Consider the following 22,634-nt stretch of genomic DNA (forward strand, 5'->3'; position numbering starts at 1 on the left):
TGGAGCCCCAGCTCAGATGTTTGGTAAAAGGCTAAATTATCCAATTAACTAAAAAAGGTTTGGTTTTCTTTTTGAAGGCTTGATTTCCCCCCCCCTCCTCCCTGATATTTTGCTGCCTGTGTCTACTCGCTGTGTGATTTTCTGAGTCTGCTTCTTTTTCTCTTCTCGTTTTCTCCTCTAAGCTTCACTGGGACTCGATCCTGGGGACCTCTGAAGTGGGAGAGAGGTTCCCTGCCACTTGTGCCACCTCAGTTCCTGGTTTCTGTCTCGTCAAGACTTGACTCTCCCCCGAGTCTCTCTTTTTGTTGTGCCATCACCTTGCTGCATCGCTCGCCACGCAGGCTGACTCACTTTTACCAGGAGGCCCCACGGATCAAACCCGGGTCCTCCCATATGATAGACAGAAGGCCAGTCACTTGAGCCACATCCACTTCCCTCAAAAGCGTTTTAATAGTTGTTCACAATAGCATGGGTAACTCCTCGCCAGAACAGAGCCTGTGGGGAATTTTAGTCATATCAGCAGAAAAAATTGTTGGGTGTCAATGACTTTCTCTCAATCTCCAAGGCACACCAAAGTTCAGCTTTCCCCTCTACCGGATATACAGCTCTTGGTCTCTAATTCTCTATGGGGTGGAGGGTGGGGCAGAGAAAAGACGCAGAGACAAAATCAGAAGAAAATAGAGGGTTCAATTTCCTGGCTTTGTTGTCATTCAATGCCTGAGAACATGAGGCACAAGTAGGTGGTGAGCTGCCCATGCTGGACCTATGCAAGTCCTGCGCTGTGGAGAGCTGCCGTTTCAGGAGCCTGCATGCTGGGGCTGGCGCTGCGATCAGGGCCTGACTTGGTGCATGTTCTTTTCCTATTGATTTTTTATGGCATTGGAGAGCCCAGATTGGAATTATTATCCAATATAATGCCCTTAAAGAAAAAGTTGAAAGTGAAACCGAGATCTCTCCGGTTCCTTATATGCCACTCTGGAGAAAAGGGACAATTAATATTTATGCTTTTAGGTCTGTGAAAGCGCTTAGCATGTATAGATGATTAACTGAGATTTTCAAACTTATTATTTAATAGTTGGTGATTTACAACCTGAAGGGAGGCTTTCACTTATACTTTGCACTTACGTCGATGCAGGATCTGCTTGGCAGTGTGTATTTAATTAGTGCATTCCAGAGAAACCAGAAGCAAAGTAGAAGTAATTTAATCAAGTTATCTCAAAACCTTTTCTAAATTATGTTGGGGAAGGATTTTCCATTTTTCATCTATGATACCTTTAAGGCATTTGTTTTTTTTGGTTTTCTTTCTTTTTTTTTTTTTTAGTTTTAGTCAAGTACAATGGAGAAGAGCAAGGATGAATGAATGGGCTTGTGAAAATTTTGCCCAGCATGGAGAATTTTGTTTAACCCCTTGGCAAGATGGAGATCAGACACTACGTTCTTGGTGAAAAGCCTCTTTCACAGAGAGAGTGCATTCAAGGAGAAAATTACGCTTGAATTGCTATTTCTAAAGCAGAGTTTGAAAGGCAGATGGAAGCAGTAGGTTTCATGGGAAAGGAAAGGGGAAAAGAAAGGGAACGGAATGACTTGCCAAAGTAAAGCTGGCTGAGGCTTAGAGAGCTTTCAGAAATGCCAGGCGCCTCGACAGCCACAGGTTCTCCTCTCCTGGAAGGAGACCCGGGGCAAAACGACAGAGGAGTGGCTGGAAATGCATTTCTCCAAGGCCAGAGCGCCACTCCAAAAGCATGAAGAGTCCGCTTTTTTAAAGCCCTTTGCTTCTTAATTGAATCCATCGTGGAATCTGCAAGAGGCATGTACAAATCTGAAGTACAGGGATTCTTAGCTGGAGCCATGGACCCCACAAGATTCGTGAATGAGATTTGGGGTGGGGAGTGTCCGTGAATGTCCCTAATCTGGCCACCCATGGCCTCCTGGTCAGAGGCCTGCAGCCCTCAGAGGGGCCGGGGGTGTGAGGGGAGGAAAGGGGGGAAGGAAAGGGGGAGGGATGGCCACTGGAAACTGAAGGGACCCGAGGGGCCTAGAGTCGGCAGGTCAGCGAGGCCGGAAGTCCAGACAGCTCAGTCTCGGGACCTATGCCAGGCAGAGCAGGACGTGGTGGGGCTGTTCTGGGGTCCAGCCCCCGCGGGCAGAGGCCCCACCAGACAGGTCAAGGCTGGTGGAGCAGCTGGCAGTCCTAGGTGGGACATCTTCCTTTTCCCAGACCTTGACCTTGGAGGAGAGAGACGTTAGAGTGATGTGCTACATCTGGCCAACGGGAAGTGCCCCTGGCTCTGGGAAGACCCCCTGGCCTTGGATGGAAGGCCTGTGTAGGTAATAGGTAAAGGCTGCTCTCCACTTTCTCTCCATCCTTAAAAGAGAAAGCTTATTTGGCTACAATAAGGACTTCTAGATGGGTAAAGAGTTGCTGGTGTGGCATGAAAAAATAGGATTAGAAAACACGTCTTGAAAAATACCCGTTAAAAGAAACAAACAATGTAGAGAAGAAATGTCACCTGGAAATGATTTTTTGTTTGTTTGTTCTTTTTAAAATGTATTTTTATTTTTTGTTTTGTTTTTCTTTATTTTTATTTTTTATTTGGAAATGACTTTTTGAGGTGAAATTGTTAGATTGCCTCCAGAAAGGGCCCAGGGGAGACACATCCACATTTGTACAGTAGGTTAGAGGAGATGAGGCAGAAAGCCACAAGGAGGACACAAAGAAGGGTTCTATGCCAGACTGGTCATATTTAGAAGACATTTCCATATTATAACTATTGTGCTGTGCATGTATATTTTATTCTGTACTACTATATGTTTACATGTGTATGTGTTTGTATATATGTATTATAAACAGTTGACAATACTAAGTACTTTTTTTGAAATATCCTGTTTAGATATTCTGTAGTACCTGAAATCTGTTAAAAGTAGAGATAGTAAAGTAACACATTTTATAAATATCCTGTTGTTAAAATCCATGTGAAATATTATCTTCTGATAGTGAAATGGCCAAGCCACCTCTTTGAGTAGCTCTATGCTGAAGTGTTTATAGTGAGGTAAGATAAACCATTTTCCCATAGGTCTGTGCATTTTGTTTTACTTTGCTATGAATAAAGTATATATAATGGACAAGCAAACCCTAATTTTACAGCATCTAAGTTTTTTAGATGTTACAGAGGTTACCAGTGTTTGACAAAAGAAGAGTTAGTGAAGTATTTTGTACTAAATATTTTACATTAAAATTCATAAGAAAGACAGTCTTTGGAAAACAACTTAGTGGAAACTGATAAAATCACCTCTAAACCTTACTTGTCCGCTGGCTTAATAACAATGAACAGGTGAAGTCTTCTAGGCCAGAGTGATCTTATTTAGAAGACACTTTGAGTATTTAGCCTTTGTTATATTGTACCGTTTATTCAATGCTACTGTGTGTAGTTTTAAAAGTTACCTGAAACATCTAGTCTTCCTAAGTGTATAACCTTTATTAAAAATAAAGGCTGCAAAATAATACACTTTAGTACTTTTTAGGAAGAATCATCTTTGGGGGATGGAATTGTTCTTCTTGATTTCTCAGAGCAGTATACCGTCCCTGGATGGTGGTGGGTTCCCATATGGACACGCAAAGGGAAGGGGTCTTGGGCCCATGAGTTGTTAAACAAGTTCAGATTGTCTCACCATTGTTCTATTTATGCATTAATTAATATAGCTGTGTATGTAAAGGATAAACAAGTCCTGGGTGCCCAAAGTATGTTGGAAGTAGCGGCAATAATACAACCCCTTTTTAAATGTCCTTTTGTTAGTTTAAAGAAAGAACTGTCTTCTGGTCTACCGCTTGAAGCTAGAGGCATTTCTGTGCTTAGTCATTGGGATGGTGGAGGAGGAAGAGCAAGGGCTCTTTGCTGGTACCTCCATACCTAGAGGACAGAGTCGGATTATAACCATATCTAAATATTTGCACTTTTTGTAAAGTGCCTGTGTTTATTGTGGACCAAGTCCATTCTTTATTTTGCAACATCTAAGCTTTTTTTAGTTGTCTCAAGGTAACAACGTATGATATAAAGTAGAGTTAATGAAGTCACTGATTTGCAAATATGTTCTTGTTATAATTAATAGAAAAGAAACATCTTGGACATGGAATTGTCAAGTTACCTCCAAGTAGTGTACAAGTCTTGTTCTTTGGGTTGGCAGTGGAGGGGCAGAAGGAAGTGAAAGGGGAAGGATCCATGTAGAATGTTTATATTTCCATTCTGATGATAACCATGGATGGATGGATGATGCATCTCTTTTGGCAGTACTATAGGAATACACTGTTAAATGATGCATTGGAAACATACCTTCTTGCTAATATTTTAATAATATAGATCTGACCATGAATTCTTTTAGAAGCACTGTACTTCTATACCCCATTGCGCTACATCTCGTTTTAAATTGAGCATTAAAAGAATGCAGTATTTTAATTGTAACTCTGCCGACATCCTTATTCAGACTGTTGCCATTTTTGTCTTTTATGAAATTTTTATGTCCATGAAATGCAGGATTACAACTTTTTCCTGATTAAGATGTTGTAGCATATGCTTGGTGGTTAAAATACTCATGGCTTTGGAATACTGGTAAGCATTCACGGTGGTGGGAAAAGCATGATGCATTTTGTATGGTCTCAACCACATGACAATATATGCTCTGTTGCAACATAAACACTAAGACTTAGTCTTCTAGGCTTATGTCGGAAGTGTAAACTTCTTGTGATTATAGATGGTTTCTGTGTTCTTTGCTTCTTGTGGTTTTCGGTTTTCTATAATGCATAATTAACTTTTTCAAAAGTTTTTTTAATGTTATTTTTCAAAATTGTAAGCTAAAGTTTGTATGTATATGCATATGTGCATGTCTATAGGAAGAATAATTGCAGCTCTTAAAGACACAAAGAAATTGTGAACCCCAAACATTAAGACCGACTTCTCTTTCCCAATGCTCTTTGGATTTATTGGAGAGTCACGGAATTAACTTCTTCAGATTGGGCTTTCAAATCCTGGCCTCTCCTTGTGTGCAACTTGAAGCAAGTATGTTTTTTTTTTAAATCTCTATGTGAATTTATTTTCCTTGAACCTAAAATGGACAGGTTCAATTACTTTTATACAAATACCATGGGGCTAAGTCCTGTAGGGTGAGAAGTAGGGAAAAGGATGTGCAGATGATCAAGACACAAGACCCCTGCTTTCAAAGAGGCTCACAAAGTGGATCTAGTGAGATGAGAGAGAAGCCCAAGGAAGTGCTGAGGTTGAGTCATCAGAATTCCAGGTTGGAACATTGGTACCACCGTGTCCCTGCTCTCCCTGCGCAATGGGTTTTAACAAGGGAACAAACATCCCGCCCATCAGCGGTCTATGGCAAAGCCTTCTCTCTGCGAGTGCGAGGGCTCACTTGCCCTTCCTCACAGCTTTGCAGGGTAACAGACATGTCATTAAAAGAGTAAGTGTGCAGTACGACTTAGTTACATATTCTTTTAGAGTAATCAAAGGATCAAAAGATGGGTTCGGCCTGTGGATCCTCTTGCTTAAGGTATTCATCCAAGGGTTTCCGGCACACATTGTGAACACTTTACTTAACGGTTTACATTGGATCGCTATAGTCTTGGCTACTGAACAACCCGGGGACATGAAGCAGTTAATGTCCTCACTGCTTCACCTCAAGTGTTGCTCATGGAGTCTGCATAAAGACATGATGGCAACCACTGCCTGTACCTTAGAAGCATGTCTAGTTGAAGAGGAATAATTTAGAATTAATCTTGTTAGGCTTAGAAATCCCTGGCTTTGGTAATTTTCTCCTAGAGTCTGTAAAACAAGAGTGACCTGCCAACACTGAAACCAAGCTCCTTTAAACTCAGATGAACCAGTTACATAAGAAAAAATGTCCATTAGGGTTCAGATAGTAAGTCAGATCCTCCATATACATTACTTACTATTCCATGAAGCAATTCAAGAACCTTCATTAACTCTTCCACTCCAGTAAAATTAAAGGCTGTTTCCCCCTGCCCTCAGATGTCTCCCTCATCTGTTTTGCTCGTGGCTTTTGCTAGCTGCTTTTGCTCTTGTCTGCTCATTGTTTTTTGTTTTGTTTTGTTTTTTGCGCATTGTCTGTTTTTTCTTTAGGAGGCACCAGGAACCAAACCTGGGACCTCCCATGTGAGAGGTGGGTGCTCAACTGCTTGAGCCACTTCCACTCCCCTAATGGCTGCTTTTGAACACTCAAGGTCCTAGTTACCTAATCATATTACTGAAATTTATGAATGTGTCTAACTTGATTTAATTATCCATTAAACCAACAAATGCTTGTTACAGAGTGCTAGGTGTTAATTGCTGACAGTAAAGAGATAAGGTGCACAGTCACTGCCTCCGACAATTAGGAAAGACCACCAAACCCACAGGTACAGCACAAGAGGAAAAGTGCGGTGATAAAGGTAAGCTCAGGACCCTGGGCACGTTCGTATGTCCGCCTGGAACGGGGATAGGGAAAACGATGCTTGTGCCAAGTCTCAGAGAATGGTTAAGAGACAAGCAAAGAAGGAGAAGAGAGACCGAAGGAAGAGCCTACACAACGGTTCAAAGGCCTGCAAGATCATGGCCTGTGATCCATGAAGGGTGTTTCAATTCACTCGTTTATTTTGTTCAACTGTGCCGATCTATGCTAGGCCTTTGGGATACAATAGTAAGCCTGACTGACCAGCCCGTCCTCGTGGAGCTTACATTCTAACAGTGGCAATAAACATGCAAGCAAACAAATAGTTAATCAATAAATAAGCCAGTACCAAAACAAGTACATAAAATAACTGCAAATTGTCACAAAGTTCCATTAAAGAAAAAAAGTGTTATGAGAGAGACTAATGGGGTAAGACATGCATGGGATAAGGCCTCTCTCGGGAGGTGACATTCGAGGTGAGTTCTGAAGGATAAGAAATCTCTGGCTATGAGAAGAGACTAGGGAAGAAGTAGCCAGATGAAAGGAATAGCAAGTGAAAAGGTTTGGAGGTCTGTTCTAAGATCTAGAAAGGAAACCAGCACTCCTGGAGCACAGCGAATAAGGGAAGCATGGAAATAGGCGTGGTGTGAGAGGGAGATGAAGGCTAGATCAGGCAGAGGAAAGCCACTGACAGGTTTTAAGCAGGGAGGTGAGATAACGTGATATACATTTTTCAAAGCTCATTCAGAACGTTGGGTGGAGAAGAGATCAAAGTCGGGTGAGAGTGGCAGTCAGAAGGCCATTTAGAGATGTATTGTAATAAGCCAGGTGAGATGGTGGTGGCTTGTCACAGGGTGATGGTGATAGAGATGGGGAGGGGTAGAGAGAAAAGACACATCATGTTTTTTTAAAAATAGGATCTGGAGCACTTGCTTATAGCTTGAATGTGAGGTAGAAGGAAAGGTGGTGAGAGAAATGGAGACAGAGAACAGACTCCCGAGATTTCGGCTTTAGTAATTGGGTGAATGGTGGGGTCAGTATATTGAAATGGAGAACACTGGAAGAGAAAAGAGATTAAAAAATCCAGTTGGAATATGTTCAGTTTGAAATTCTTTTGTCATCAATTGCATACATCAAGAGGCAGTTGAACAGACTAGAAACCAAGGGAAACCCTTGGATTAAAGATACATATTTAGGAGTGTTTCCAAGTCAGGGGGAAAGAGAGGAGAAAAGAATAGAATGATTAGGGAGAAAGGATAGATGGAAAGAGAAGGGGGTTGGGGAGGAAGCTCTGAGAATCTCCCTCTGTTTAGAAGTCAGAAAGGAGAGGCAGAGTCAGAAAAGGAGAAGGAGCAGCCAATAATGGAGGAAAACTAGAATGTGATGTCACAGAAGCCAATTGAGATGATTGCTTCAAAGAGAGCATAGTCAGCATTAAATGTTCCTGAGAATCTAAAAAGATAAACACAGAAGACCCTTCACACAATTTGGCAACATGGCAGTCATTAGAGATATGGAAAATTCTTTGTCATCTTGGGTGGGGGGGGAAGCAGAGCAGGGAAGTATGGAGAATTTTTATGTAGATGTTAGCTCTCACTTAAGGTTTGCAGTGTATTGTGACGCCAATCAGTGCAGAGTATGAGTTTTTCCAACTATATTCAGTAGCTCAGTTCAGGCACAAAGAAAATGGGTGATTGGATTCAACCAGGGTTGGGCTTTTTCCAGGTGAGTGCAGTGGAAAGAGGGAATATGGGCATTGGCTTGGGAATCATTACAAATGATGGGTCACATAACGTAAGAAATAAGGCCGGAAGTGGCCAATGTTTGATGAGAAAGAAGTAGCGTCAATGGAGTTATAATATATTTTTCATTTAAAATATTGTGGTATTCGAAGTTTTAGATCAGGGTTTCTCAAACTTGGCACTATTGACATTTGGGACCAGGTAATTCTTTGTTGGGAGTGGGGGACCGTCTTGTGCCTGTAGAACGTTTATCAGCATCCCTGGCCTCTGTCCACTCTGGGCCAGTAGTCCCCCACTCCTCCCCAAGTTACAACAACCAAAAATGTTTCCAGGCATCACCAAATATTCCCTAGGCAGCAGAACTGAGCCTGGTTGAGAACCACTGCTTTATAGTAAGTGAGCAAAGACAAGAAAAGGATTGGCCAGGACACAGGGCACTCAAGGTCAAGATGCCAGAAGAAGCATGTTTCTGGTGGTGATAAGGCCTAGAATATGACCTTGGGCTTAAACAGCTAAAGGGCAGGGAAGGAAAACCCCTGGAGGAATGAAGACAAAAAATCTGAGAAGCAGAGTGATGGAAAGATCAAAGATGTATTTGTTGTTTGTTTACAAGAGAATGAGGTTAAGGGGAGCAGATGTGGCTCAAGCAGTTGAGCACCCACTTCCCAGATGAGAGGTTCCAGGCTTGGTTCCCGGTGCCTCCTAAAGAAGACAAACAAACAACAAGCAGACAACAAGCAAAAACAACAAGCAGACAATGAGCAAAAACAAGCAGGGAGAGGATGTGGCTCAAGCAGTTGAGAGCCCACCTCCCACATGGGAGGTTCTGGGTCCAGTTCCTTGTGTCTCCTAAAGGATGAAAAAAAAAAACACAGACAATGAACAAAAACAAGCAGACAATGAGTGTAAACAACAAGCAAAATCAACAAGCAAAACAGAGGAGGGAGCCATCCTGGGGAGAGAAGAAGAATGAGGTTAGAAGTAAGGACAGAAAGGAAAACTGAGAACTTCAAAAAAATGAGAGGACATAACAAGAAGTCAGTAGATAAGAGGAACGAGGCCTGGGGCATCAACCCCAAAGGAGCATGTGGTTTTGCAAGAGAAACAGAGAAAACAAAAGGTCTAGAAGCAGCATTTAGCAACAAAGAGGAAACCTACCCGACTTCTTGAGCTTGAGAAATGAGAAGGATGCTGAGAAAATACCTGCTCAAAGGTCTAAAAGGAAGGCTTGAGAAAGTGGATCCGAGTCAGATTCGATATGCATGTGGAGAGCAACCTCTATTCTATCCCTCCCCATTTGATTTGGGGGATTGCCAGCCACTGAAAAGGTAAACTTGATTAGTTTAAAAGTAATCCCATTTCCATTGACAGTGAATGGTTCAGAAATGGATGTGTGGCCCAAAGCTGGCCAATGAGACACGAGCAGGAATTTGCTGGGGAAGTGGTTTCTAACTCTGAAGAAGGACATAGAAAGCAAGCCTCTCTTTCTCTTGCTAGGCTTGAAAGAGGGAGTATGAGCCTCTGGTTAGACACAGACAGCCATCCTAAAACCACGATAACGAACCATGGGTTGAAATCAACCATGTGTGAGTCAGAGTGAAGAAAACAGAAAGAACGTGGCTCTTCATGCTATTTTCAACCTTGAAAGTCAGCCCAACCTCTGAATGTTCCATTCTCTGAGCAAATACATTTCCTCATTAAAAACCAAAAAACAGATTGAACCTAAAGCATCCTAATGATACAATGAAGAGGAGAGCCGAGGGGATAATAAAATGTTAGAGAAACTTCAGCTTGAGGCTTGCACTGAGACAACCCCAAATTGAGGCATGATGGAATTAGTCATGGTCGTGTCTAGTTGTGTGAAGTGGTTTTCTAGAGCTGCTCTTTTGGGCTACACAAGGTCATAAGAGGATGATGAATGGGAATTTCTTTGGCTTCCGTTGGTGAAGCTGAAGCCGTAACCTTAGCCTTAAGTGGTTGAACATCTTGGGGCAGCATCTTCCTTAAGCCTCGTGCAGTAGAACGAAGGACAGAGCTGGAGGTGAGAGGTGGACAAGGGGCCCTTCATGGAGGAGCTCCTCTGCCATGTTAAGAAGTTTCTGTTCGTTATGAAGGAAATGGGGACCCACTGGGGCACTGAAGCAGGGAAGCGTCCCCGGTTTGCCATTTAGCAAAATTACAATCCTGGTGAAGGATTGAGATGCGACCAAACTGGAGGTAAAGAGATCAGCAAGGAATGTATTATAGTAGTCTGGATAACAAAGGATGAGGAAATGAACTAAAGCAGTAATAGTGGGGACGGATGGATCCGAGAGCCACTTAAGAGGTAGGATTTGGCTACTGCCAGGGTAAGGGGGGCAGAGAGTAGACAAAAGCATGGAGAACAGAAGGAAGATTCAACCTGTATTTCCTTTTTAAAAAATTACCTCTGGGGAAGCGAATGTGGCTCAAGTGATAGGGCTTCCCCCTTCCATATGGGAGAACCTGGCCTCAATCCCTGGAGCCTCCTGGTGAAAAAGAAGAGAAAGCATTCCAGTGCATCAAGCCAGTGCCCATGCAAATGAGTCACGGAGCAAGATGATGACGCAACAAAAGAGACACAAAGGGGAGAGTCAAGGTGAAGCACAGCCGAAACCAGGAACTGAGATGGTGCAGCTGACAGGCAAACTGTCTCCACATCAGAGGTTCCAAGGTTTGGGTCCCAGTGAATCCTAGAGGAGAAAAAATGAGAAGAGAAGACAAAAAGAGAAAGAGATACAAAGATCACACAGAAAATGGACACAGCAAAAACAGGAGGGCAGGGGAGGGGGGAAATTAATAAATCTTAAAAAAAAAAATCTACCTCTGTTCCTGGAGCTATCACAATCCCTCATCAGGAAAAGGAAAGTACTTACCCCATCCTTTCCGCCTGCCAGGCCAAACGACATTCATTCCACAGACCATAAATAGGCTTCCTGAGAGCAGGGACTTCATCTCATTCATCATCTATCCAACATTGCCCGAAGAGGCCTGAGCAAGAAAGACGTTTGGGCGAAGGTGGCTTTTTCTTTCCCTTGATGGGAAAGAGAACCAAATTAATTTCTATAACATCAGTAAGATTACAGAACGTATCAGGGAGAGCCTTCGAGAAAAGGCACAGGAAGGAAATGTGTCAAGGGAGGTTATTCTCCAGGGATCAAGTAGTTTTTGTCCTTTTAATTGACTACCCAATCCTCAGCATCTAGAACCTGCAAGAGGCTCAGTCAATATCTGTTGAAAGAATTCATTCAGCGCATCTTCATCAAGCATCTCCTAAGGCTCGGGCATTGTGCCAAGGGCTGCGTGGGGTACGGGAAAACGTGGGCCTTGAGTGGCAAGCCTGCGGTAGGGTCATGATGAGGCCCACGGAGGCAGCCTCGGAAAACCTTATGTGGCCCCCAAAACTTGGCCAGTTCTGATCAGACTTGTGCATGACACATTCCCATTTCCCCACAGCGACGGAGCTGAGCGCAGTGCGCCGAGCACACAGCCCCAGGGGGTTGATTGCCTGCCGGGAATAATATTTTCCCCTTTACATAAATTGTCTGTGGCCTCCCACATGTCTTCCTTCAGGCCCTTGATCTGTGGGGCTCCTAGGATTTTTCCAGAGCGGAGTAAATGACATCAATCACTAAAAAGCCACAGCAGACAAGTCACAGTGGTCGGGCGCAAAGTGTGGATTGGACATCTCTATTTCAAGTCAAAACCTCACAGTGAGTGTTGTTGGCAGGAGTGTGGGCAAGCAGGCACGGCCTGCTGGTGCCCAGCTCTGGAGACAGGCAGGTCTCTACCCAGAATGTTAGAACTCCTTTCCTGCTGACCATCCAGGTCTAAGCTTCAGCAAATCAGGTTACCTTCAGACCTCAAGACCTTGGTAGGTGCACCTACCAAGAAAAGAAACTAGGCAGCATGCCCTGAAAATGCCCACTTCTACCAGCATTTTCCCCCCAGCAGGGAAGAGCCAGTCAAGGCAGCTGGCATTATGGTTAGACTTAGGACGGGGCAGGTGCGCCTAGGCATACCTGAATGGAGAGATACCTTTAGTGGCCCTGCCCACTGAGGGTCTTTGCAGTCACCTCTTTCTCCACGATGCCTGCTAACAGTGCTTATTCCTAGGGTGTGGATATGGGGTGGAAGAAAGAAAATGTACTAAGGGAATTTCACGTCTTTCCTTTTACACATAGATTATCTGGATTGTTATAATGAGCATGCATTGCTTCTTGTAACCCTGAGTTTTAATTATCTTTTTTTAGAAGCCCTGTTCATCCTGAGAATCACTGAGATGCTTCCAAGACTCTTTACTATCACGCTAGACCTAAGAGCGCTGTGCCCTGAGAATATGCAGTCTTTGCCGTGTCCCCCTCTCCAGCACCTCCTCCTTTCTGTCCCCCCTTCAGGTCTCAAGGCACAACTTCCTCATGATGACTTTTTCCAGCCATTCCCACCCTCAGCCTCCATCCTCAAAAATTAACACCTTTTGCATAATCACTCAAAAATATATTTTTGTCTTAAAAAGACATGATATAGACAAATAATGATGCATTGATTTATCTAATTTGCTGAATCCTGAACCTCAGGATTTTGGAGCATTTCTCTTCCTGCTACAATATCCCCATCTAGTACTCTCCATCTGCCGATTGTCTGAGAGCACAAACATGGGCTCAACTCTTAACAAATGCATATATTCTTTATTAATGAACATGGCCATTTTCTGGACTCCCTGCCCTCTCCTTTACTCTGGTTGATTTTGACAATCTAGGAATAAATGTAAAAATTGTCTATACCCTTTTTTTTTCTTTTCTATTTAGCCTAAGAAGCCACCTTCTCTAGATTCCAATTTTTTGCCCTTCTAGTTCTCTGGAGCCAAATACAGAAATCTCCCAAGACTCCAAAATAAGTTTTCCTTAAGACCAAAAATTCCTGGCTGATTTTATTAACTCTTCTCACTGTGGTTCACTCCCAAAGTTGCAAGAGAAGGACTAAAAGGAGAGAATACCTGCCATCCATTGAGTTTCATCTCTCCACTGCCTTTTATTTCTTGCCCACATCTCTCCACTGATTCTTCAGGTTTTCCTGCTCATATTGCAAACAATGTAGTCCATTATAATTAAGTGTCTTTGAATGCATCCCGAGCAGCACCATACAAACAAGAAGGAAGAATTCCATTAAAATGTTTTTAATTGTTCAGAACTGAGTGTGGGCTAGCATAGAGTTGGAGACTCAAAGAGAATTTGCACCCACCCACGGTGCTCTCCACAGATCTCTACTAGTGGCTCATGAGAAAGACTGGGAGCAAAGCAGGAGCCCAGAGACAGCATTCCTTCAGTGTGACAGACTTGGAGAAGAGGAGCAACCATCTCTATGAGCAAGGCACAAAACCTTGCCCAGACCCTTCCTTCCTATGGAACAGAAGTCTGAAACTGCTTGAAGAAGAACCACAAACCCTGGTGCAGGTATATAGGGGGAAATGAAAGGTAAGAGTGAAGCAGGGTCATTAAGGAAAAACCCTCCAATACCTCAGTTCTCTAAGCACAAGATAACACTGGAGAAATTTGTGATGCACTGTTCCAGTAAACATTACAGCAACAAAAAACCCGTACCCGGTTCAATTCCTGGCTATATTGACTAAATCACATATATTAATGGTGAAACATAAAGATTACTTACCTTGTTGAACAATATTGTTCTGTATGTGATATTCTGCATTTAATCAAAAATTAGAAGGCACACACACAAAAAACAAGAAAAAAATAGTGTCCAAAAATGCAACACCCAGTGTTGACCCAGAATTATCAGATAGGGAATCTAAGATAATTATAAATAATATGCAAAGACCAGTGGGAAAGGCGAATGATAGACATGAAGAGATGTGGAGTTTCAGCAGAGAGATGCAACCTATGTCAAAAGTAAATATTACAAATTAAAAACACTTTAGCAGAGAAAAAGAATGCTTTTGATGAACTTCATCACTAGACTCCACAAGGCTGAAGAAGACAGGTCAGTAGAAATGACCTAAACTAAGACTCAAAGAGAAGAAAAGTGGAGGGGAAAAAACAGAATAGTGTACCTGTATCCAAGAGCTGTGGCACAATATCAAATGTTTTAACATGTATGTAATTGGAATCTCAGATGGAAAAGAGAGAGTAAAGAAACATTTGAGGAGATAATGGCTGATAATTTTCCAGAAATAGTGAAACACATCAAACCATGGATCCAAGAAGTTCAGGGAACCCCAAGCAAAAATTTTTTTTAATGAAATAAAATCATAAAATTTAAGCAACACCTACATACAGTATAAGACAGAAGAAATTTGCATGACATTTTTAAATACTAAAAGAAAAAAACTGCCAACCAAGAATTTTATACCAAGGGAAAATAGCTTTCTAACATTTGCCAGATGACCTAGTAATTACACTCCTGGGTATCCCAGAGAAAAGGAACCTTATGTACACACAGAAATCCATACACCAATATTCATAGCAATAGACATACTCCAGGACCCTCAAATAGTGTGTTGCCTAAGACCCTGCAGGGAAAAAATGACAAAGCTAATCCTTGAGAGTGTGCTGACTCCTGTTACAACAGATCTCTGGTCTTTCCGTGATGGAAGGGGATTGATGGAGTGAACTTGCCACCAATTGGCCAGTTGGTCTTCTCAAGAGTAATCCCTAATCTGCAGCTCAGCATTTGTCCCCCCTCCCTGGCAGGTTAGACATTTGGCAGTGGTAGTAGTTACAATCAGCCTTGGAAAAAGGGAGGCCCTGATTATAGGCGATATGTAACCTCCCTTTCTCCCATGTGCCAGCACTAGACTGGTTGATAACCTTCCTGCTAGTCACGGTCAGCTGGCTAAATCATTCTGTCTGCCTGGATGTTTAAAGCCTCTTCTATGCTACACATTCCTGGTGGGTGTTAACATGTGATACAAATCTATTCACGCTATATTTCATTTCCATATGTCCATCCATATTTCTCTACTCTCCTTGTCCCCAGTCTTTTAAGCTCTTTCCTTCTGGGATCCTGATTAGACAGCCAGGCTACATGCCACTTTGAGTCAACAACAAATATTTCAACTATGGGTCACTTCTGCTCCAACATAAAATAGGTGACCAGGTGCAACCCCCAAAGCTCTATCCATTGGGAAGAATTTCCCTCTCTACTGTCTTTCAGGGCCACTCCTAAAGGCTGCAGGCCATTTCTAGCTTGCACGCACACACTGAGCTGCTGTATGCATAAACCAAGCATAGGCTTGCTACCGGCTCCATGGACTTATTTCAAATCCTGCTAAAGGGCCCATGAAATCCTCAGCCTTTCTCTTCCAGAAAGCCATGTCTCTGTAAGCATCCCATCCTTATCATCAAAACTGTTAAAAATGTGAGATTTTATCCTACTTGAACAAGTTAGCCTGACATGACACAAGACTCCTGGTCAAGAGACAAAGGTTTATTCTTTTTTATTATTTATTTTTTTATTTTTTTGCTTTTATTATTGTTTTTATGACCTATTACAGTTTATTACTCATAGCAGTAGCAGTAGCCAAAGTATCAGCATTCTTACTTGTTCCCCAAACCCCAATTCCCATGAGGCTACGTAAAGATACCCATATACATTGGGTGAAAAAAAAAAGGTGTAGAACACAATGCATAATAAGCTAAATTCTTGTAAGTAGTTATGTAATGTTTGTATATGCATAAAGTATCTCAGAAAAGATACATAAAAACTAATAACAGGTGTTGCCTCTGGGTTAAGGAATTAAGTGGCTGAGAGACAGGGATTGAAGAAGGTTTACTTTATATTATAAATGTTCATACAGTTTTAATGTTTTAATGTGTCTATACTGTAACTATTCAAAAGTGATTGTATATTTTAAAGAAAATGAATATCAAGATTGCTGACTCTCCGTGTTGCCATGGATGAAGAATTGGAATTAGTGACTCTTTTGTTTAAGGCAACACCTGGATGAGCCGTTTTGATTGCGAAATGCAAAATCTTTGTGTATTACTCAACCAAAGGATATTGATGGAAAGTACCAGAAATCTGCTGGTTTTTATAAAAGGGTATTTATTTGGGGTAGAAGCTTACAGTTACCAGGCCATAAAATGTAAGATGCTTCCCTCACCAAAGTCTGTTGCCACGTGTTGAAGCTAGATGGCTGCCAAAGTCTGCACAGGTTCAGGCTTCCTCTTCCTCTTAAGGACCCATGGTCCCAGCTTCTTCCAATATCGGTTGTAGGCTGGGATAAATCTCGTTTCTCTCCCAGAGCTCATTTCTCTCTGGGCTCAGCTGCTCTGCTCTCTCCACAGGGTCAGTTGTAGAGTGTCAGGCAAATAGCTCGTCTCTCTTCCCAGAGCCTCTGCCATGTCTAATGGAACTTTCTCTCTTTCCTCATGCATCTGCTTCTCTTGTGCATTTACTTCCTGGGCTCCAGGACAAAACTCCAACCTCCCTTCTCTGGGATGTGGTTTCTCTGTGAGTCTTGGTGGGTGGGGACTCAACATCCTACTGATGTGGCCCAATCAAAGCCTTAATCATTATTTAATCAAGTAAAAGTGAAACCTCTGAATCCAATATAATCTAATATGCTCAGAGGAACAGACCAGCTCACAAACACAATCCAATATCTATTTTTGGAATTCATAAGAAATATCAAACTGCTACACCTTGATTGTGACCTAGAAGGAAAGGAAGTATCTACACAATAATGTAACATGAATTTTGACTTTCCAAGTGACATTTTAAGTTTTCAGGGGTGGGGAGGAAAAGAGGTATCTGTAGAACTCTTGAACTAAGAAAAAATAAGAAAGCATTTATGGTCGTACAATGTGGCCATTAAGGGCATCTAAATTGAAAGGTTGCCAGTGAGAATTCCTATGGCATACTGAAGTTGTCTAACATTCAGGTTTTTGGTTTTTTTCCAATTAAAAATTTTATTGAAGTATATCATTCATACATGGACATATATAAACAATACATGTATAGTAAAAGTTGTGAACTTACAAAACAAACTTGCATAACATCATACAGGGGTCCCATACACCACCCCACCACCAACACCTCTCATTGTTGTGAAACATTTGTAACATACCATAAAAGAGCATCCTCAGTTTATTACTACTCACTGTAGTACATATCTTATATTTGTTGCATTTTGTAAATGTAAATACACCCATGTTCTATTTCACTTTATATCTAATTTTCATGGAGAATTCTTTATTCCACTTTATAATTTTTATATATTTACAACTCTTAAATTTTTATACTCCAATATGCTAATATTTTTATGTTTCAGCCTGAAGTTGTGCTTAGAAAATATTCTTATAGGTATACTAATGTATCTTCTTTTTTTTAACAAATCAATTTTATTGATACATATTAATAAAGCATACAATTCATCCAAAATGTATAATCAAAAGTATTTGGTATAATCACGTAGTTGTGCCATCATCAGTACAAGCCTTATTAGAGCATTTTCATTATTCCAATAATAATAGTACACAAAAAAAGACAAAGAAAAAAACTCATCACTTCTCAATCTCTCCATGTTTCCCCTGTCATATATAGCTGCTATTCCATTTCTGTCTTCTTCTATAGTCCATTCTATTATACCCAAACTTTCAATAAAAGCCTGTTGCAGCTAAATGGCTTTGTACTGATGGTACTTTGTGGATGAAAGAGAAAGTAACTATTCTGTTTGTAGAGCATCAAATTTATCAAATGTATCATTAGAACAACTTGACATTGAGACATCTTGTACAATGCAATATGAAGAACTCAGGATCATCTATTCTTGCCAAAAATGTTTAAACTGAAGCTTACAGGAAATACTGGGGATAAAGAAGCAAATTTAATGACTTTGAAGAAGTTATCAGAAAGATATGGAATATGGAACATTAGATAAGACAACTGGCCTGATATTTCAAAAGGTTACTGTCATGGAAAAAAATAATGAGGAGACTATTCCAGCATAAAAGAGATTAAAGCAGTATAAAAACACAATTCGATGCATAACCATTTATTGGATCCTGGTTTTAAATATAGATAAAAAACCTTCTGGGGATGAGTGAAGACATTTGAATATGGGCTAATTCTTAGAATATGCTGAGGAATTATTTATTGTTTTGGATGAGATGGTTTTGTGGTTATGTAGGATAATACTATTTTTAGGAGATGTATGCAGAATATTTAGAAGGCAAGCATCATGTGTGCCAAGTACTACAGATGTCAGCAAAATATATTATATTATACATATTCCGTAGTATATAATATACATGTAAACAAAGCAGATATTACCGAATATTAACAATTATTAAATTTGAAAGTACAGCAATGATGATTATATCATTCTTTCAACTTTTCAGTCTTTTTGAAACTTGTCACAATAATGTTGAGGGCGGGTCAGGCTGTGAGCAGGAATTCAGTGCGCAACGCTACAGAAGTCACGTACTACCTCAAGAATCTTTGGAACTTCCAGAGGACTATGAGATGAACTCTTGAGTCGCTGTATATAGATATTTTTTGAAAGAGTCGCCCAAGAAGGATTTTATTCATCTAAAGTCTTATGAAGCGCCTACTACATGTCAAATACTCAGACCCTGAGTGAGTAAAAATCGGACAGTGGTTGCTGATGAAGTTCACAGCCTGGGGACAGCCTTGTGGCTTTCACCGTTGGATCTCCAGCAGCCTGTTCCCCTCCTCCTTTGTTCAAGGAACCTGCTTTAGCTCACGCAGCCATGCCAAGCCCCCGGGAATGAGAGGGCAGTTGAATTAAATCAGGGCAATCCCATTCTCCTTTTTTAAATTTTACTTTATATATTTATTTTTTAATGTGACTTGGTCATTTTTTTTCCCTTCCCCTCCCCCCCCCCCCCCCCCCGCCTTGCTGTGTTTTTCGGGGGGTGTCCATTTGCTGTATGCTCTTCTGTATCTATTTCTCGTTTTGTCTTCTCTTCTCATCTTTCTCTTCTAGAATTCACCAGGATTTGATCCAGGGGACTTCTGATGTGGAGAGAGGCTCCCTGTCAATCATGCCACCTCAGTTCCTAATCTCTGCTGTGCTTCACCTTCACTCTCCCCTTCGTCTCTCTTTTGTTGCATCATCATCTTGCTGTGTGACTCGCTTGCACAGGTACTCAGCTTGCTGCGTGGGCTCTTGGCTTGCCACATGGGCCCCGGCTCTCCACGTGGGCACTGGCTCACCATGCGGGCACTCACACAAGCACTTGGCTCACCATGCAGGCCCTCAGCTCACCACGTGGGCACTCACACAGGCACTCGGCTCATTGCACAGGCACTCGGCTCACCTCATGGACACTCGGCTCACCACGTGGGCCATCGGCTCACCACACAGGTGCTCAGCTCACTGTGTGGGCACTTGCCTCGCCACACAGGCACTCGACTTGCCAACTTGCCACGTGGACACTGGCTCACCGCACAGCCACGCTTTCTCTTCTTTTTCACCAGGAGGCCCCAGGGATGGAACCCAGGTCCTCCTATATGGTAGGCGGAAGCTCTATCACTTGAGGCACATCTGCTTCCCACAATCTCTATTTTATAGATGGAGGAACCGAGGCCCAACAAGGCTACAGTTTCTCCAATTACTCATTCTATGATTTTTTTCTTAGAAATCATCTATCCTTTGACATACCCTAATTACTGATTTTTTTTGAAAAGTAAATGTAATATTCATGAGATCTGATAAATAAATTTAAGTTTCACAATCCCTTAAACTTTTCTATCCATAATTCTTATTTGTACATGGTAACCCAAATGGTCTGACACAATAAAAATCATTTGTAATAAGCTTACCTATTTTAGTTAGGAAAAAACCTGCAAAACTGCACCACACATAAACAAAAGATACAGGGAGCACCAGGCTTTCCCTATATCCACGATCCAGGGCCCTGGTGGGGTTAATTCCAAGTGTCAGAAGAGCCATTAGGTGACGTGGAGCAAGCAGACAGAGAGAACCTCAAAATACTTGAAAGGAACCCCCGTGAGTGTCTCTCTGAAGTGGGAAGGACATAGTAGCAACTCAATGACCACAACCGGGCGATCTCTGGGATTCACCAATAGATGCCTGAAATCCAGATGTGGATAAATTCCTTTAGGTAAGATTATAATTCTTCTGTATTGATATTATACTGAACAACTTCAATAGGCTTAGGCAGCTCTTTTTTATCACACTAGGAATTATACATCTTGGACCGGTTTCTCCAGCAAATCCACACTTGGGAAAGGCCTCTCCCAGCTCTATCACGACTGCTGTTTTCTCCCCGCCGCCCCCCAGGTCCTCGTACAGTGACATAGTGGGAAGGGGGATGGTACAGACCACGAAGAATGGGACACAGAAGTGGCAGCCCCTGCTCTCTGAGCCAGGTGCCCCTCCCATTCTCCTTTACCTGTGATTGGTCCAGGGATGGGGGTGGTGAGCCAGGTCTGGTTAATGCGATGCCAGAGAAAGCATGTTAGGAGATCCTAGGCAGGCATTTCCTCCTTAATAGCAGAGGGAACAATGTAAGGGAAAGTCCTTTGCCCCTGCCCCTTGCCTTCCTGCTTTGACTGCCGCTTGAGTGCATACTGCTTTGAGGTGTGGCATCTGACATCAGCCATGATAGGAGGCTCTGGCAACACACTGAAGAAGAGTGAGTAGAAAATGGGAAGACCTTGGTTCTTGACAACTTTCTTAGGGCAGAACCCAACCCTGGAATCCCGACCTCCCCATCAGATTTCTTAGTATATGATATTAACAAATACATGCGCACACTGCTGGTGAGACAGTCTGTTATCTGCAGTTTATCGGGTCTTACCTTTGACCTGGCAATTCCACTTCTGGAATTTATCTTAAGGATATAATATGCATTTGCTCAATTATAAACCACAGTGGTGTGTTCTTAATAATAGAAATAAATTTAAAATAAATTTAAATATCCAATAATAAAAAGTAGATTAAACGATTTATAATATAGTCACACTGTACAGTTCCATTCAGCCATTAAATATAATACTGTAGAGGACATGAAATACCATGGAAAGATGGAGACGATGCATTATTACAGGGGGGGATCAGGCTACAAAATAGGATATTCTTTTTTTTTGTATAACATACACATATGTACAGAGAGAGAGCAAAAGAGACAAAAATATATATATCAGATTGCTAATGGCAATTATCTATGGATTATGGGATTATGGGCATTTATTTTTCTTACTGCCTCTGTTTTTCTGCAGTGAACATATGCTTTTCCTTCTGTTTCTCATGGAGCCTAGAATGGTGCTAGACCACAGGAGTTCAGCTAAGACAGACCTAAAGGAACGGGGCTGCTAGGGGAGAGTTTATTGGCCTGCAGAAGCTCTGCCTTTATACTATCTCAAGCATCAGGATGGTTCAGGGAACCAGAATCCTCCACTCACAAACTATTTAAACTCATCCTAAACTTCAGTCCCCAGAAAACCATGACTGTGCTTCAACCGGAGTTTAAAGGTATACCATACATGTAGTAAAAGTCTGGGTTACAAGATATTATTCTTCTCTCCCCTCACCCATCCCTGTCCCCACCTACCCACCACTTTCGCTCTGATGTGTGGGGTGGGTGGGGGTGGATGTATGTAAGGAGGGGAGAGGATGTTGAGCCAAAGGAATGGGGGAAAAAGTAGATAAAGAATACAGTCTATGCCCCAAGCTAATTTAATAGCCACTAACAGTCAGGTCATTCGTTTTTCCCTTCCTTCCATGAGTGATTATTTAACATCCACAGCATGCCAGGGGCTAGGCCAGGAACTGGTGATATTAAGATGAATGAGCTCCAGGTCCCTGCTCTTAATTGGCTCTCCATCTAGTAGCAGAGAAACTAATAAATAATTAAAATGCAGGGCTTTCAGTGCAAGAATAGCTAGTGTACAAAGAATAGCAATAGCAAAAAAAGAGAGCAATTAAATATTTGGGTGGGATTGAATCAGAAACTGCCTCACAGAGAAGGGGATGTGTGAAATGGGTGAAAGTGGGAAGTAGGAGTTTGCATGATGGAAAAAGTAAGCACAGGCATAGCAAAGGGGCTGAAAGAGCCTGCCATCCTGGGGAAACGAAGCAGGGATGTACCTAACTTTATTGGCCCTTGGGAAGGGTCCTTTTTTAACATCCCCCTTCTCTGTGGAAACTTATTTACAGTGGAAATCATAGAATTAAATGAAACAATAATAATGGCCAGAATACAAATGCAGACCATGAAATTTTTCTTTGATTGAACTTCATATATATAATCATATAGGAATAAAAATCATCTGTAAGTTTTAATAACACCAAAACATCTGCAAAAAGAGCAAATTAGGCAACTACTCAATTATACCCCTAACATTTAGTTCCTTGAGTCATTCTTTAGTTTTAAAATAATTAACAATTCCAAAGAACATTTTACTTTAAAGATATCACAT

General features: G+C 41.7%; 1 protein-coding gene across 3 annotated transcripts in view; it reads right to left on the reverse strand.

Annotated features, from left to right (window-relative positions):
* Positions 1–22,634, reverse strand: part of PFKFB3 (6-phosphofructo-2-kinase/fructose-2,6-biphosphatase 3) — a 376,565-nt gene that overhangs the window by 160,693 nt on the left and 193,238 nt on the right. The window contains exon 16 of one of the 3 annotated variants that reach the window (XR_011646627.1): positions 11,084–11,241. The exons of the other annotated variants lie outside the window; for them this stretch is intronic. The gene's annotated coding sequence lies outside the window, so the exon portion shown is untranslated. The remainder of the gene's footprint in view (positions 1–11,083; positions 11,242–22,634) is intronic. 3 annotated transcript variants of the gene reach the window in all.

This window comes from Dasypus novemcinctus, chromosome 20 (genome assembly GCF_030445035.2).
Source record: "Dasypus novemcinctus isolate mDasNov1 chromosome 20, mDasNov1.1.hap2, whole genome shotgun sequence".
NCBI lineage: Eukaryota > Metazoa > Chordata > Mammalia > Cingulata > Dasypodidae > Dasypus > Dasypus novemcinctus.